Genomic DNA, 6,000 nt, shown 5'->3' on the forward strand with positions numbered 1-6,000 from the left:
CACTGGGATCAAACCAAAAGATAAATTACAAATTGGATCAGTGGCTTTCATTCTCGCGGCGCTGTGGAGGCATGTTATTAGCTGTCTGGACATGCCCAGTGGCTGGCAACACACACACACACACCAACACACGCAGAGCATCCACAAGCCCCCTCCCCGGTCAGGCACGAAGCAGAGGTGACCTTGACACTTCTCACTCCTAAGCCTTTAGCACTAAGACTCGCGACTGCACTCAGCATTCTGAGCTTTGGGCAGGAAAAAACGAACTTTCCTTTTGGCTCTCCCCATGGTACCAGCTGGCGAGCCCACAGAACTTCTGCCAGTTCACTCACACAGGGTTCTGTGCCATCCCCAGTCCCTGCTGCCCCCTCCACAGCCCAGCCTCTTGTTTGGCAGAGTCAGAATGACCACAGAGGAAGGGAGCATCTGGCAGAAGGAAGGCAGGAGTGCGTCTCCCCCAAAGAAGTTAGGTGGCCCTAAGACAGGATTTGGTGGCTGACCTGATAAAGGACCCAGGGAGCCAGTTCTGATGGAAGGCATGTCCTGGGAAATTTACATCTATAAATATTTACTGAGATTGGCCATGTGACAGGTGTGGTGCTGGCTGCCACGCTTACAGAGTTGAGTAAAAGGGGTTCTGGGGTTTCCCTGGTGGCGCAGTGGTTGAGAGTCCGCCTGCTGATGCAGGGGACGCGGGTTCGTGCCCCGGTCCGGGAGGATCCCACATGCCGCGGAGCGGCTGGGCCCGTGAGCCATGGCCGCTGAGCCTGCGCGTCCGGAGCCTGTGCTCCTCAATGGGAGAGGCCACAGCAGTGAGAGGCCCGCGTACCGCAAAAAAAAAAAAAGGGGGGGGGCGGGTTCTGTCCTCCAAGACCACACCTTCTAGTAGAAGAGACAGACATGTAACTAACCAAGTGTGACACAAGGCAGAGGGGCACAGGTACAGATAAAATGCACATTGTAAGGAGCAACTAATTCTACCTGAGTGGAAATGAGGAAGGGGGTAGCTGGAAAATTGCTGACCTGTTCAGGGAGCAGTGAGTGGACCCCATGACTGGAGCATACAGAGTATGGAGGACTGGAGCGGGTGTGAAGGAAAAGGAAAGGTCAGAGCTAGACACCAAAGAAAGGCATCATGATGCCTCAAACCAGGGTAGGGCCTGGCAGCGAGGATGGAGGGAGGGGACAGATTCACACGATGCTGTAGTAGAATATAGAGCCCCTTGGTGACTCAGTGAATATGGGGGTCGGAAAGCAAGAGGTGAGTGTTGAATATTTCAGAGGGCTCGAGTCAGCATGGAAGAATGACGTGGGGTCAGTAGACCTAAGAATGATCCAAAAGGGCATGAGGACAGAGCGGCCAGGCTAGGAGCAGGTTTCCTGGGAATAAAAGCCGTGAGGGAGGTGAAATGATAATAGGTGGTGTTTAGGAAGGGCCTTTCCGAGTTTATTCTATCAGAGGTGGAGCAATTTTGAGGCAGCCAGGGTGTGGCCGTGGGGTGTCAGGCAGCTGAACTGGAGAGAAGCAGGAAGGACAGCGGGGTGGAGGTAAGGGTCATCCCAGGGGATGTTGAGGTCACTTGGAATGACCGCAGGAGGTGCAGTAGAGGGCGAGCCTGGGCGTCGAGAACTGGAGTCCTCATCCTCAGGGAATCCGGAGACGTGACCTGCAGGTCCACAGATGAGGGCACTAAGGAGGGGCGATGATGGAATAGCCACCTGCTGTCCCTTCAGCAGGAGAAGGGTCCGGGACAGAGTTCACAGGTGGGTGGCTGGGAGGCAGCGGTGAGGGGGGCAAGGGCATGCCAGCCTCCAGCTTCATCCGGATTGCCCTCAGAAGTGCATCTGGACTGAGCCTTCCTCCCCAACCTCCATCACTTCTGGAAATAAAAGCCGGTCCCCTTGGGAAGCCAGTGCCGCGTGTGATGCTCTGCACACAGCAGTCCTTGGGCTGGCTGACTTCTGCTCTGGACTTCGTTCCCATCTGCCCGGCTCCTCCCTGAGAAGGCGTCCTTGGACAGCTCAAGGCTCTCCATCCAGGTCTTTAAGGGCCATCTTGTGGGACGGCCTCTCAGGGGAACGGTCTGGTGACGATATCCGTTTGACTTTTCAGTCATTAGACCCCTCCATAGGGTTCAAGGTGAACTGCCTCATACCCAGTTTCAGTCTTGTGAACACAGTTGAGGAAAGAGTCCCCTTGGTTTGAGGTTCTCCTGTCACCTTTTGCTTTCTCTTCCACACAGGCAGCACACATTTTATTCTTCCAGTTTTTCTGTTCCAGGCATTTCCTCCAGGTCTCTGGCCACGTAAAGGTGGGTATCTATGCACACGGCCCACCACATGTGGGGTTCCCGGCAACAACAACAGCTAAAAGATCGTAATGTTCTCCTCCCCAAAGAGTGCATACAGAGTTTTCACTGAATAACATCACCCTGTAATCTGTAACAGAAAGAAAAGAAGTGATGATGCGGGGGGAGGCGGGGGGATAAATTGGGAGATTGGCATCTACACCCTTCTATATATAAAACAGATAAGTAATAAGGACCTACTGTATAGCACAGGGAACTTCACTCAATACTCTGTGATGACCTGTATGGGAAAAGAATCCAAAAAAGAGTGGATATATGTGTATGTATAACTGATTCACTTTGCTGTGCACCTGAAACTAACACAACGTTGTAAAGCAACTAGACTCCAATAAACATTTTTCTAAAGTGATGATAATTCAGAGCAAAAGGACCCAGGTCTCCAGCACAATAATGCCATTCCTTTAATGCGCCCAAAAGCAGCAGATTAGGACACGCCTTTCATTTCATAGGATGCTTTCGGCACCTTGAAGCATAAACACTTTTGTCTGTTTGTTTCAACCATCTGGACCAGAAATTTCATTTCATGTGCAGAAATGTCATCAGAATGAGTATCCGTAACCATACAGCTTTGTGCTGCAGGGCTGTCCTTAGAGCATCCTGCAGTCCCATGATGCAGGCAGGCTGGGAGACCGGGAACCCGCCTCTCCTCTTCCTGTCAATCGGGGCTTCTCAGCAGTGTGGATCCAACAGCCCCCAACCTGCCGTCCTCTATGCCTTGGGAAGAATGAATGATTTTCAGAGGAGATCTGAAATCAAGCAAATGTCTCAGTGATATTAATCTGAGAGCCTAAGGCTCTGAAATGCCTTATACCTTTCAGGTGAGATAAATACATGGGCTTTGTGACAGCGCTGACCTCGGTTTAGAGAGCGCCTCCCTTTATTTCTGGAACCATTGGTGTGATCTGAAGAGTGAGGCTGCTGGTAGAGGGCCTCCAGGGTCACGAGGCTGACCCCTGTTTTGTCTGTGAAGGTCACCTTCATGCATATCTGCACTGAAGTTCCCAACATGGGGCTGTAACAGGCAGAGGTATTATTTGACACTCACAGCAGAGCCCTAAACTGCCTCTAACTCAAGAGCGATGCCAATGCTAACAGTAATTTTCTCTTGCCCAGAATCCTATATTCATATGCATATGAAATTCATATCTATATGAAAATTTTCTGAGCAAATACATGGCAAGTTTGAAAGGGTGGTCTACAGTGACTAAATTCCAGACATCTGAACAAAATCTCCTAAGGAGATAATCAAGTTCTCTGCATGTAAACACGGCCAGGGTTATACATTCCTGTAGCATTCGCCAGCTCTTAGCGCCTACCTCTTACCTCTGTCCCTCCCTCCCAGCCTCCCTCGACAGCTGGCCCCTTTTAGCCCCGCCTCCGAGGAGCACATACATTTAGTGCAGCTCCAGTTCCTATGGTGAGAGGGCAGTAGCTGAAATGTCACCAGGAAACATCTAGGCCAGCATAATTTGAAGAAAGCTGGGTTAGGTTGCCCATGTGTATAATAAAAACACACCGTGGGAGAAGTGATTTCGCACCACACACCTGTCTAGACTGTGACCCTGGAGCTGCAGGCACACTTGCCATCCGAAGCACCACCTACCACCCAAGGCTGAAAGGTGACTTACGTGTCCCCGTGTCCTTGGAAGGAGTCCAGGGCAGCCCCCAGAGGAGAAAGCCACTTCCTCATGTCACCGAGCTGCTATTGCCAGGTCTGAGGGACACAGAAACAGCTCAGATTAGTGGCGATCTAAGGCAGGCCATCAGCCCTGGTAACAGAGAAACGTTACTTTCAAACCCCCAATCATATATTGCTTGAAATCGAAGAAGTTGAAGTGTGTCATCGTCAAATGAAGCACAGAGGCGGGATGAGTGGCCTGGGAATTGGCACGGGGTAAAGCCCTCTCCTCTCCCTCTAGGGGTCAGAACTCTTGACTTTCAACCACCGGACCCTTACAGCAAGCGGCTGAAATTAGCTACCCTCCCCTCACACCGGGGTTCTGACTCAGAGCTTGTCCACACCTCTCTCCAGCCCAGAACACAAACGGCCAACCTACCATTCTGACCATTAGAACTTAACTTCCCTCATTGAAAGACATTTTACTAATTTGGAAAGCAAAGAGCTCTTCGAATGTTTCTTTGGCTTGGGAGGACCTCCGCTATCTTCTGCGACACACCCGCATCCTCTTCCTCCCCTGTGAAATGCCTCTCTTGATGACACCCAAGGACCCCACCTCCTAACGTCTGGCCATCAGCCTCTGATGCCCCCCTTCCCCCTCCAGCCTCCACGCCCCACCTGACATCGAATCCTGTAACTTCTGCTTCGCTGTGCTCTCCCTGCCTCTGCCTGGGCTGAGGTCCAGCACGTGGCTGTTTGCAGTCACATCCCTGTCTGCGACCGAAGGCCTCCAGCGCCATCCCAGTATATTCACTTCCTGCCTCAAACACCTCGACGGCTCCCTATGGGTGTCGGAATTCACTCAGTTCAATTCTGCAAATGTGTACCTTGCACTCACGGTGTGTCAACCTAGTGCTGAGGATGTAAAGGTGAACTAGGTGGAGTCTGTGCCTGGAAGGATTTGCAGGGTCTGCCAGTGGGATGGGCACTGAAATGAATGTGGCTTCATGGGAAAAGCACTCAAGTGAAAGGAATTATAAAACATTTTGGAATTCTGGGAGCCAGGGATTAGAAGAAACTACAGAAGACTGGTGATATTTGAGCTGAGGCATAGAGGGTAAATAGGCATTTGTCAAGTGGACACTGCTGAAAGGGACACTGAGGGATCGTCCAGGAAAAAGAAATGACGGGCAAAGTCATCAAATTATGGAAACCAGGGCTTCCCTGGTGGCGCAGGGGTTTAGAGTCCGCCTGCCGATACAGGGGATGCGGGTTCGTGCCCCGGTCGGGGAAGATCCCACATGCCGCGGAGCGGCTGGGCCCGTGAGCCATGGCCGCTGAGCCTGCGCGTCCAGAGCCTGTGCTCCACAGCGGGAGAGGCCACAACAGTGAGAGGCCCGCGTACCGCAAAAACAAAACAAAACAAAAAAAACATTATGGAAGCCCCTGAATGATTCAAGGCCTCCAAATGGGCAATCATTGTCCCTGGCCATCACTGTCACGTGCCACATGTACCATCTTTAGCAGAAGACCATCAAGATTAGGGCAGAGTGCAGCACATCCCACCAGGTGGGAAGCCCGTCATCCAAATAACAAACCCAGTTCAGGATGCATCCCACTTCCAACAGAGCTTCCTGCTATGGAAGGGCAGGAAGAGGAGGAAATGTCCAGCCCTGATGCCCAGAGAGACTAAAAGGAAGCCCATGGACCAGTCTTCAGTGGCATCTCTCTTGGGATGAGGCATTCCCACAACCCTAGGATAATGCTATCCAGTGACAATGACCACTGAAGCTCTGGAGACCCATCCCTTAGAATGCTGTCTGCTCAGCACTAACCAAGTGCCACAGGAGACCAGAGACAGACGTCATAGGACATTGTCCCTGAGCACAAAGTCCTCACAATCTCAATGCATAGATGAGACCCATGCAGAGAACCAAGTGAGATGGCAGTGTATAACGAAGTGAGTATATGACAACTGCGGGTCATAGCGGAATGAGCTCTTCAGACGGTCAA

Source organism: Orcinus orca, chromosome 2, assembly GCF_937001465.1.
Source record: "Orcinus orca chromosome 2, mOrcOrc1.1, whole genome shotgun sequence".
Lineage (NCBI taxonomy): Eukaryota > Metazoa > Chordata > Mammalia > Artiodactyla > Delphinidae > Orcinus > Orcinus orca.